An 11,088-nucleotide genomic window follows, 5' to 3' on the forward strand; every position below is an offset into this window, starting at 1 on the left:
GTGTCCTGGGGGGAAATGCATCATAAGCCACAAAGACAGAGGACCCGGGGGACTCCAGTGTGTCTGTGCCATCACTGCCTGTACCTTGAGGGACATGGCTTTGCTTTCAAAGAGACCTTCTGGGTGCTGGGGTGTGCCCGCTCAAAACAGCTGCATGCACCCTGAGCCACCCCACCCCATGGCCTTGCCAGTGCTGCCCAGCCAGCTCCCTGGTCTACTCAGTAACCAGTGATTGGCAGCTGCCACTTCCCAGCCCCCAAGCCTCATGCCTATTCATGACACTGACATATGGCACCTCCGTGGGGGGCTGGAGGGAGCTGCTGGTTGAGAGAGTGCAGCGTGTCCCCATTCGAGCCCCGCTGAAGCAAAACAAATGCAAGATGCGAGGGGAGCAGAGGCGGCCTGGAGGCGTGTGCGCGCCTGCCTGCCTGCGCCTGTCTGCACACTCACCCTGCAGGGACGCTGTGGGGAGGATACGGGGTGAGCTGGGGGGGGGGCTGCAAGGAGTAGGCCTCGGGGCCTCCCGGTGTCTCCACTGTGGGGTCCTGAGGACTCAGGCTGTTCATCCACTGCCCTAGGCAGCCTTGCACAATACCTTTTCTTCTCTTACCCCCAACACTGGGCTGCAGGCCATGGATGTGCCAGAGGTCTGCAGCCTCACAAATGAGCAGATCTTTGGGTGTGTTCTTTTTGCAATCGGGATAATCCTAACACCAAAACAATCCAGAGGGCTCCAGGCTCAACCTGTGTGTCCTCTCTTTCTTTTTATCTTTCCATTGTTGGTGTACCAGGCTAGGGTCTCCCTTGTGGCCTGGAACTTGTGCCTCCCAATGACAGGTGTGTGCTACCATGCTCTGGAGGTATCGTGGCCAACAAAGGTCCTGCTTTATTCCTTGCTAGCCTTTGTTCTATTTTATTTTATTCTATTTTATTGTTTTATTTTTTTACTCTGTTCCTGATGCCTGAAAAAGCGGGTTGAGCTTTCAGGCATCCTTGGCAGGGTTGAGATAAGGGCTCCTTTGCCCAGTCCAGGACTGGAAAGCAACTGGCTGTGTGTATTCTGTGTGTACCTCCCAACCCTGCGACGCCTCATCACCACCTGTCCGCAACGGTGATAAGAAAACAGCAGGAGGTGAGGGAGATGCCGGGGCCTGGGAGAGACACCTCCACGGTGTGGGCCTGCCTCAGGGGGGACTTGAAGAGTTCCACAGTGCTGCCCATTAACTCCCTTCCCGAAGCTGTTCTGGGAGGGAACCCTGCAGACACTCTTGCCCTGATGGGCAGCACTCAGGCTGGCTGGGCACCGGGCCGACTATGTTTAAGGCACCGCTGTGCATCGAGGCATCTGCTGTCACCATCTCAGGGCAGATGGCTGCCAGTGAGCTAAGTGTGTGCGGGGGAAGGGGTGCCATAGGAACCCCTTTCCGCAGGGAGCCTGGGGGCGGGAGAGGCAGGCACCCGCTAGAGCGAGCAAGGAGCAGACCACATCCGAAGGAGGGGCTGGGACCACATAGACTCTTGGGTGGGGTAAAGCCAATGAGTCGTGGAGGCCTTGCCCATCCTTGGAAGAGAGCTGGGGTCCCGGACTTATAGAGCAGGGGTGTTCTGTCCCACCAAACCTAGCTGGGCGGTCTTGGGCAAATCCTTTCCTTTCAGGTCCCCAGTGCCTGACAGAAAACTGTCTTCAGACAGCCGCCAGCTCCCAGACTGCAAGCTTCAGTAGGATGAGGGTGTCACCAGCACAGAGACATTTGTCTGTTAGGGGGCGGTACAGGCATGACACAACTGCACACCCTAGCAGGCTCATCCACAGCTCTCTGAGCTTGGGATTTGTTTTGTGTCAGTTGAGGTCACTGCGCGAGGCGGATCTCCCCACCAGCTGTCCCTAGCCACACTGGCGGCGAACAGAACCACAGGGTGAGGCTCTGACCAGTCTTCTGGGCAGGATACTGGCTGGGGGTCAGAGGTCTGCTCCCCTCCTGGCCATCCCCAAAGGCAAGTCTACTGTTCCCAGGATTTACAGAGGAAGAGACACGAACCCCAGTTCTCAAGGAAGAGACTGAACACAATTCATCCTGGAAGATTATGGAGAGACAGGTCCTCCAGGATATTAGGACCTGAGTAAAGGGAACTGTGGGAAAGTCATCGAGGGAACAGCCCAGGGCCACCAACAGCCTTACAGGTCTATTCGGTGCCCCAGGTTCTAAAGCCTGTAGCTAGAGCGTGTATGCTTGAGGCAGCTCTCTTCATCTGTGCAATCACCCTTTAACGGTTGTCTGGCTGTTGCCTCTTAAGACTGAGTGCGCTGAGGCAAGCTGCAGAGCTCTGAGCGGCACCTGGGGCTGAGCTGCCCGTCGCAAGGCTCGGGTGGGGACGGGGTGGAGGTGGGGGGAGGGGGCGGGCTGCCCCATGCCAGCCCTAGTGCGTGAGATTGTGAAGACTCGGTGTCCTCTAGAGATGTTGCCTGGTACCTCCAGAAGTCAGGGAGGGCAGCGTGTGGCTCCTCCGTTCCTCCTTTTCCCTTTAGGCCTAAGGAGGCTGCTCCTAGCTGGCAACACACTCTCCTGCTTTTCCCAGTGCCTCCTCCTGCCATGACTCAGCCCGGCTGTTACTCAGCCTTCCTTTTGCTGGCAGCTGCCTTTTGTTTTTTAGGTTTTGCGTCTCCCCCCCCCTTCCCCAAGGTATAATACTGACACTGAACCAAGGAAGGATGTCTCTCACAACACTAGCCTCTGCCTTTGAGTGACCAGGAGTGGCCCTGGCTCATGATGGCTAAGGTGGACAGTGACCAAACACTGAGTCTAATCACCTGGGCAAGGGAGATTTGGTTGCCTGCAGTTCCCACCAGATTCTACCATTCCTGGACCACCCATCCAAAGCCAGCCTTCCCAGCCACCTCCTGACCCAAGGGTCCGACATGTCCTTGATTTCATAAAGTGAGCATCCAGAGGTCAGAGGCCCTCTTGGAGAAGAAAAGGCCCAGAAGCCCAGTTTTCAAGGGGGCAAACAGAATCCAGAGTGTGTCTAGAGAGGTAGGAGACTGGTCCCGCTGCCCGTGGCTGCTCTGGAGAGCTGATGAAGGTGGCCTGGCCCTGAGGTTCCTTCTGGCCTTAGGAGGCTCCATGCTGGGCAAGATGGCCTGAGAGAGATGACCCTCTCCTGGGACTGGGCCCACACAGCAGAGTGGCAGACAGAACAGTAGTAAAAGGGGTGAGGCGCCACGACTTCCCTTATCTTTTCTTTCTTTGGGTTTTTTGTTTGTTTGTTTTTTGGTTTTCTGAAACAGGGCTTCTCTGTGTAGCCCTGGCTATCCTGGACTCACTTTGTAGACCCAGGCTGGCCTCGAACTCACAGAGATCCATCTGCCTCTGCCTCCCGAGCGCTGGGATTAAAGACGTGAGCTACCACCGCCCAGGTGCCCTTCCCTTATCTTGAAGTGGGGGTGGCACCTCCTTGAAGGGTGGCAGCTCAAGGTGAGGCAGGAACAGTAAGGTGCGCCCAGACGTCACATTCCGGTCTCGTCTCTGTATCTGGAAGCCTCACTGAGGAGAGAATCAGCTTGAACCAGCAGGAGACTTGGGGAGGAGAAAGGGGAAGAGCTTGCGATGGGCATCTAGGGACTCGCTGGCGCTCCTGTGGCTTCAGAGACTGGCCTGCCACCAAGAGCGGGATGAGAGGCTTTTGCCTCCTGGACAGCAGCCCAGGGCTCCAAGGTGCAGAAAGGGCTAGGGCCCTGGTGAGTGGTGTCTTCACGGTCCCTCGTGGCCGCCGGTGGATAACCCCATCGGGATAACTACAAACTGACATGAGGTTCAAAGAAGTGAGGAAGAAAGAGCCTCGCAGCCTGTGGGCTGAGTCGGCCAGCTCTGCCCAGCCCAAACCTTCCTCCCCACCTGCAGTGCCTTCTCAGCCCCTCCCTCCTGTCCTGCTCTGTACCCACATCTCATGCAAGGGCTGGACGGTAGCCTCAGAAAGATGTGTCTACCGAGAACCTGTGACTGGGACCTTATATAGACAAGAGTCTACAGATGTCACCAACTTACATGCCTCAAATATGTTTCCCATCACTGGGCATGGACCCAGCAGCCCGCATTGGCTGTCCTAAAAGCCAGGGTGCTTTGCCCCCTTGCTTCAGTGATGATCTGACAGGCAGGGAACTGAATGGGGGTGGGCGGAGTCAGCTACCAGCACTGTAGCTGCAAGGGAGTCAGGGAGGGAGAATTCCCACATATGCCTCCTGAAGGAATGTGAGGCCTTTTCCTAACACGGTAGCTGCCACCTTTTTCCTCTACTCATAAAGAGGAGAAGACGCCAGACGTGATGGCATGCATCTTTAGTCTCAGCACTCAGAGGCAGATACAGGCAGATCGCTCCCAAAAGGCGGGAGAGGGGAAGAGACTTGAGACACAGAGAGGGGAGGCCCTGGGAAGGCAAAAGCAGTGGTGGGATATCCCACGAACCAAGGGCGGTGATGCTCACCAGCATCCCAGAAGCTGGAGCAGGGCCTGAGATGAGCTCTGAAGGGTCCACCCTTCTGGCATCTTTATTTTGTTTTTTTGTTTTTGTTTTTTTCGAGACAGGGTTTCTCTGTGTAGCCTTGGCTGTCCTGGACTCACTTCATAGACCAGGCTGGCCTCGAACTCACAGTGATCTGCCTCCGAGTGCTGGGATTAAAGGCGTGCGCCACCACCGCCTGGCTCTGGCATCTTTATTTTGGACTTTCTGGTTCCGTAGAGATGTGAAGGAATTATTTCCTCGGGCACACATAGCCTTCCCTTCTCCTTTCTTTCAGGCCAGGCCTACCAACATGGAACTAAGCACGGAGCACAGCAGTGGTGACAGCAGACAGGCACACAGGGTGTCCACAGCCCTCAAACCAGGCGTTTTGTCCCTTCCTCTGTCCCCATGGTATAGTCAGTCCTTGCTGACCTCCTGACCTGTAAAAGTATAAATACCTCCTCCCCCTTTCCAACTCATCCGTCCTAGCATTCTCCCTCAAATCCCTCAAGTTGCTAAGAAGTCCTTTGTGGGTGAAGGGAGTGGCGACTACCTTCCTCTTTGTGGGAGCCCACCTTTCTGAGCTGAGGTGGCTCCCTTGCAGCTATAGCACTGGCAGCTGACCAAGGGGTGATCAGTACCAAAGCACTAGAGCTGAGGGCCATGGCTTTCAGGAGAGCAGATGTGGCTGCTGGGTTCATGCTCGTTGGCGGAAGATGTATGTTTGGCGCATGGCTCTTGGCGTGTGGCCTGCAAAGCCACCTCTATGCTTCTTTGGCTGAGTGAATGACCCTCCTAATACCTTGCAACGTGTCCTTTCTCATGAAGCCAGCCCACATGAATTCTGTTGGCTTGTGGAAATCTGTAGGCTGAAGGGTGTCTAGGCATGGCTCTCAGCTCTGTCCGTGGGGGCAGAGAGGTCTTGCCCAGAGACCAGCTCTTGAGTTCCTTGCCCTCCCAACCTGGCTGCATGGGAGGCCTCGTTGGAACATGGCTGAGCAGCAGGTCCCAGAATCAGCCTGCACTGGGAACACTGCCGGTCAGGACACTGGGTCCCATGCCCCACCAAGGAGCAGGGACTCTCCCCTCCACCATGCCCAGCCCAGGTACTCCCTGTGCTCCCACACTGCCTCAGCCCCCCCGAGCCCTCTCAGGCCTCAGGCCTCACTCCTGTCCAGGCGGCTTCTCTGTACTACCTCCTTCTTAGAAATGAAGTCATCTAGAAAAATAATCCAAAATTAGAAAGTGGAAAAAAAACCAAGAAAGTGGGATTTTTTTCCCCCTTCAAACATTTGGTAAGACACCTCCCACACGGATGAGTGTCCACAGGGGCCTGTTTTGGTCCAAGAGAGACTGTGCCTCAGGCTGTGTGAGGCAGTGGGCCTCTGAGCCCCCACGACAGGGGTCTGCATGGGACCTCTGCTTTGCACCTGGCAAGGGTCAGACACTGACTCCTGATCCTGGGAACCCTGGTCCCCCAGAGCCATCATCTGTATGCAAATGTCCAAGTCCAGAGGGGGAAAGAGAGCTGTCTTGGGTGCCAGGCCAGGGAGTGGCCTTAGCTCCTAGGTGGCTCGCTGCCTCCCGTCTCTCCGTCTTCCCACCAGCCCACGCCCTGCTGCAGAGTTCTCGTTTGTTTATTTATAATTTATACTCAGCCTGCTTCCAAGAACGCTCTGAGGCCCTTGCTGAAAAGCTGTTTCCTGGCTCCTCTGGGCTGCTGTCAGTCCTGGGCTGCAAGCTGTGCACACTGTCATCGCTCTCAAGCTAACGGCTCAGCAAGGCTTCCAGGGCCCTCCGGATGGACAGTCTCCCCCATACCACCTGTGTGCCCCGGCTTCAGGATGCAGCTCCCAAAATCCAGGATGCCTTCTTCCCTCCCCCAGCCTCCCCCAGACCTCACTCTTCTGCCCGCTGCATCCCAGCTGCCCCGCCCTCCCCCCAGACCCTGCCTTTTCCTGCACTTACTACTGTAGGTAATGAACAAGGATGGCAGTCAGGATGATGCTCCAGCCAAAGGGGTTTCTGGATAATAATCATGGATGACATATGAGAGAAGAATTTCAGCAAGGACAGGCTGGAAGAAGCCACACCTTTGACCCTTGACCCTTGACCTTTGACCCAGAGATGTGAATAGAGAGTAAAGATTGTTTTCAGGGCTTGGATGTCAAGCTGATCAGGACATGGGGTGTAAAGACAGCATAGTGAGGACATGTGTGTGGACAGCTGCATTTGGCACTTGTGAAGTCATAGCTTTGGAGATAAAGGAGGCAGCTCTGAAGATCCAGGCAGTCTCCAACCCCAGGGATTTGAAATAAGAAATCTCCCTCTTAGCTGGGTGGCAGTAGTGCACGCCTTTAATCCCAGCCCTCAGGAGGCAGAGGCAGACGGATCTCTGAGTTCAAGGCCAGCCTGGTCTACAGAGCTAGTTTCAAGAGAGCCAGGGCTACACAGAGAAACCCTGTCTTGAAAACAAAGAAATAAAAATAAAAATAAGTCCCACTCTTCTAAAAATATTAAACTTTTTTTTCAAGACAGTGTTTCTCTGTGTAGCCCTGGCTGTCCTGGAACTCACAGCGATCCACTTGTCTCTGGCTCCCCAGTGCTGGGATTAAAGGCCTGCGCCACCACCACACCCAGCTAAAATATATTAAACTTTTGAGTTACTTGTTAAATAGCCAAACCTCATAATGGACACACTTGGGGTTGTAGATGGTACAGCGTCGTGTGGCACTAACCCTGGAGTGACATAAACACTTGTTCACTCCAGACAGAGAGCCAATGATAGAGCAAAGCAAGGGCACCACCACGGCCCAGCTCGGTGAACTAACGGGTTTTATTGGACCCACAGGAATATGGGTGAGGGGTCATTTTCAGGAGCAGAAATGAGTCAAGACAGCCGCCTCCCCAAAGCCCGCCCACCCCAGCATGAGTGACAGCTCACAGAGGCTGGCCACTGGAGCGCACTGCACAGTGCAGGCAGCTCAGCAGCTTGAAGACTATAAACCTCTTCCGGGCAGCTCGCTGGTCGCTGCAACTCTGGTCTTCCAGGCATTTGGGCTGGCCTTCCAGGCCTAGTGAATCTACCTGGTTTCAGGGATCTTCTTTCCCGCAGGATGAAATGTTTTCACCTCCTCTTAGAGCATCCTGTGTTGCTTTACCTGTGAACACCCAGTGTCTTTTTTTTTTTCTTTCAGCCTGATCACAGTTCCCTCCCTCCTCTCCTCCCAGCACAAAGGCAAGTAACTCCAGGGAAAGGCACATCCTGACCTCAGGAAGTTGAGCAGGCCAGGAGGGCAGCCAGACTAGGCTGACTATTAGGGTAACACGGGGTTGTTCCCATAGCAACTCGGGCCAGTCAGGGGGCTCCCCAAAACCAAATCCTTAACCCCAGCTTCACCAGCTGCTTTGGGGCGCCTGAATGTCTTGCTTCTGAGTAGAGACCACAAGGCTGGCCTTGCCTCGCTGCCTTCTTGGGGTTTCCTTGTCAGCCAGTGGCCTCCTCCCACCCCCCAATGACCTAGCTCTTCCTCTGTAAAGTCACCTCGGGCTTATGCCTCTGCCAGCTCCACAGCTCTGAGTTTGGCAGAGCAGGCGATGTCGTTGCCAGCCGTGGAGTATGCAATCGGCTGCCCCTTCATCCCTGTCCGCAGTTCTCACCAGTGCCAGCTTCCTCCCTGGAAGACAGGAAACCCTGGCAGGGCAGGCCCTGGGGAAACTGGTGGCAAGAGAGGATGCCATCTGGGGCATGGCGGGGATATTCCGCCACTTGGTGGGCCCACTGCGGAGAGTGGCCTTTCCCAGGAGCTGGCCGTCCATGCCACCAAGCTCCATGGTGCCATACAGACATCCTGGCTGTGGGAGTCGAAGCATGCCAGCTTTCCATTTCTGACCACAAGGCTGCCTGCCAGAACACCAGAGTCTGTTGGACCCCATGACACAGTCCCGGAACCTCAGATTCTAGAACCGAGGGACGCTGGGGCAGGGGGACATGAGAGAGCCACACACAATGCTGACACAAATGCCTTTGGGGCATCTGCTGCCAGAGAGGCCTATGCTGTGCTCACACGGCCTGTGAGCATATGGTTGTCCTGGCTGCCCGAGCCACATGCCTACAAAGAGTGTCCCTCGCAGTGCCTAGCCCCACAGGGAAGCTGTTTGTCCGGATGTTTGGACACAATTTTGGGCAGTCCCAGAAGCTTGTCTGGCTCCCTGCCTGGCCATGTGATCCTCCAGACACAGCAAGCAGCCCTGAAGCCAGATCTCACACTTACTGGCAGTGTGGCCTGGGCCAGGAACACGTGTCCTCCTTTGTAAAAGGCTGGTCATATAGACCAGAGGCCACCGAGAGCCCCATGGAGCAAGGGATGGGGTGGGTTGAAGGAGAACGCCCCCACAGGCTCATGCAGCTGAATAATTGGTTCCCAGTTGGTGAACTGTTTCGGAAGGATTCATAGGGCAGCCTTGTTGGAGGGGGTGTGCCACTGGGGTGGACTCTGAGGTTTCAAAAGCCCGCACCAGGCCCAGTCTTGTTCTCTTTGCCCTTGTTTGTGGATCAGATGTAAGGTCTGAGCTACTGCTCCCTCACCATGCCTGCTGTCTTGCTCCCTACTGGTGACGGCCATGGACTCGCCCTCCGAAACGGCAAGGAAGCCCCAATGAAACACCTTCTTTCATGAGCCATCCTAGACTCTGCTGGGACAGGCAGCTACCCACCAGGGGACCCGCAGAAGAACTTCCATAGGCTGCGGGGAACAGCTCCCATCTCCTCCGTCCTGTGCCTGGCATGCCTCCAGCCAGTGCTGTACCTAACTTAGTGTGTTCTCCTGGGAGGGGCTGCCCGGATGAACTGACATCTTTAGGCAGAGGTATCTTGACCCACGGTGCAAAGGAAGGACTCAGTGAGGTGCCTGGGTGCTCCTACAGGAACGCCTTTGCAGAGAAGTTCAAGGGACCGCTCTCCTGATACAACGGGGGCAGAGGCCTTTCAGCCAGCCTCTCCAGCCTTGGCCAGCCTCCTCCTCACCTCTTTTCAGGAAAGAGGAAGTCTGTGTTTACAGAGCATATCCGTGCCTTCCGCCTTCACAGTCAAGGTGATCAACTATGTTGGATGGTAAGAAGACATACACAGGAAAAAACATGGCAGGGGCAACGATGCGGTGCGCGGCTTTAAATAGGTGATCTAAGGAGGAGGGACTTCAGGTGGTCCTGAAAGTGAGTCACGGGATGATCAGGCTAAGGCTCTGAGGCAGGATGGAGCAAGGGTGTGAGAAAGCAGAGGTAAGCTGTCACTGAGGGGAACAAGAGAAGCAGCCCAGTCTGTCTCCCAGCGAACACGCCCCTCACTGAGGCCAGGTCCCCACTGCTCCAGAACTACAGGCTGTCTCCTGGTGGTGGCACAGCTGGCTGGCTGCGTTGCCATGACAACCGGCTCAGCTCCCTCTTGGGGACCACACCTCAACCCCGGCTCCAGACTTGGCCTGCCAGGAGTCATCTGAGCTTTCCCCGTGGAAACACGGCCCAGCGAACCCGTGTCTACCTGAGGGACAGTGACAGTGAAGTGTCCAGGAGGGAGCTGTGCCTCACAGTAGGCTGGAGAGTTTGGTTAAAAATAAGGTTTGAATTGCATAACACACGTTCGGTGTAGAAAACTTCAGCAGACACTTAAAAAAAAAAAAGCCCTTGACCAATGCTGTATTGAACCATGGTGTTCTGGTTGTGGGCTTTTCTGTTTATTTTGTTTTTATTTTTTGTCAACTTCAGGCAAACTGGGGTAATTTGGGAAGAGGAAATCTTAATTGAGGGGCTTGCTCTATCAGACTACCTGTAAGCAAGCCTGTGCGGACTATTTTATTGATTATTGATTAATACAGAAGTGCCTAGCCCATTATGGGAGGTGCCTCTCCTAGGCAGGTGGTTCTAGCTGGTGCAGGAAAGCAAACTGAAAGCCCAGTGTAGCAGTGTAGTGCTCCAAACCTTTAGTCTCAGCACTTGGGAGGCAAAGGCAGGTGGATTTTTTTTAGTTCAAGGCCAGCCTGGTCTACATAGTGAATTCTAAGACAACCAGAAGCCCAATAGTGAGACTCTGTTTCAAAAAGAAAGAGGAGGAGGAGGAGGAGGAAGGAGGAGGAGGAGGAGGAGGAGGAGAAGAAGAAGAAGAAGAAGAAGAAGAAGAAGAAGAAGAAGAAGAAGAAGAAGAAGAAGAAGAATTAAACCAGGCGATAATCCCAGCACCCAGGAGGCAGAGGCATGCAGAACTCTGAGTTCGAGGTCAGCCTGGTCTACTGTGTGAGTTGCAGGACAACCAGAGCAACACAGAGAAACTCAGCCTCAAACAAACAAACCAAAAAGAAGAAAAGAAAGAGAAAGGGCGGAAACTGAGCACGCCACGGAGAGAGAGAGAAGCGGGAAGCAGCACCCGCCATGGCTCTGCTTCAGCTCTGCCCTAACTCCCTCAGACTGTGACAAAGAAGTGTAAGCCAGTAAACCTTTTCCTCCCACGTTGACTTTGGTTAGTGTTTTGTCACAGAAATTGAAAGCGAACTAGAGCACACAGTAACACACGGGATGCTTTTATCCTGCCTTTTTGTC

This window comes from Acomys minous (assembly GCF_964271855.1).
Source record: "Acomys minous genome assembly, chromosome: 12".
Lineage (NCBI taxonomy): Eukaryota > Metazoa > Chordata > Mammalia > Rodentia > Muridae > Acomys > Acomys minous.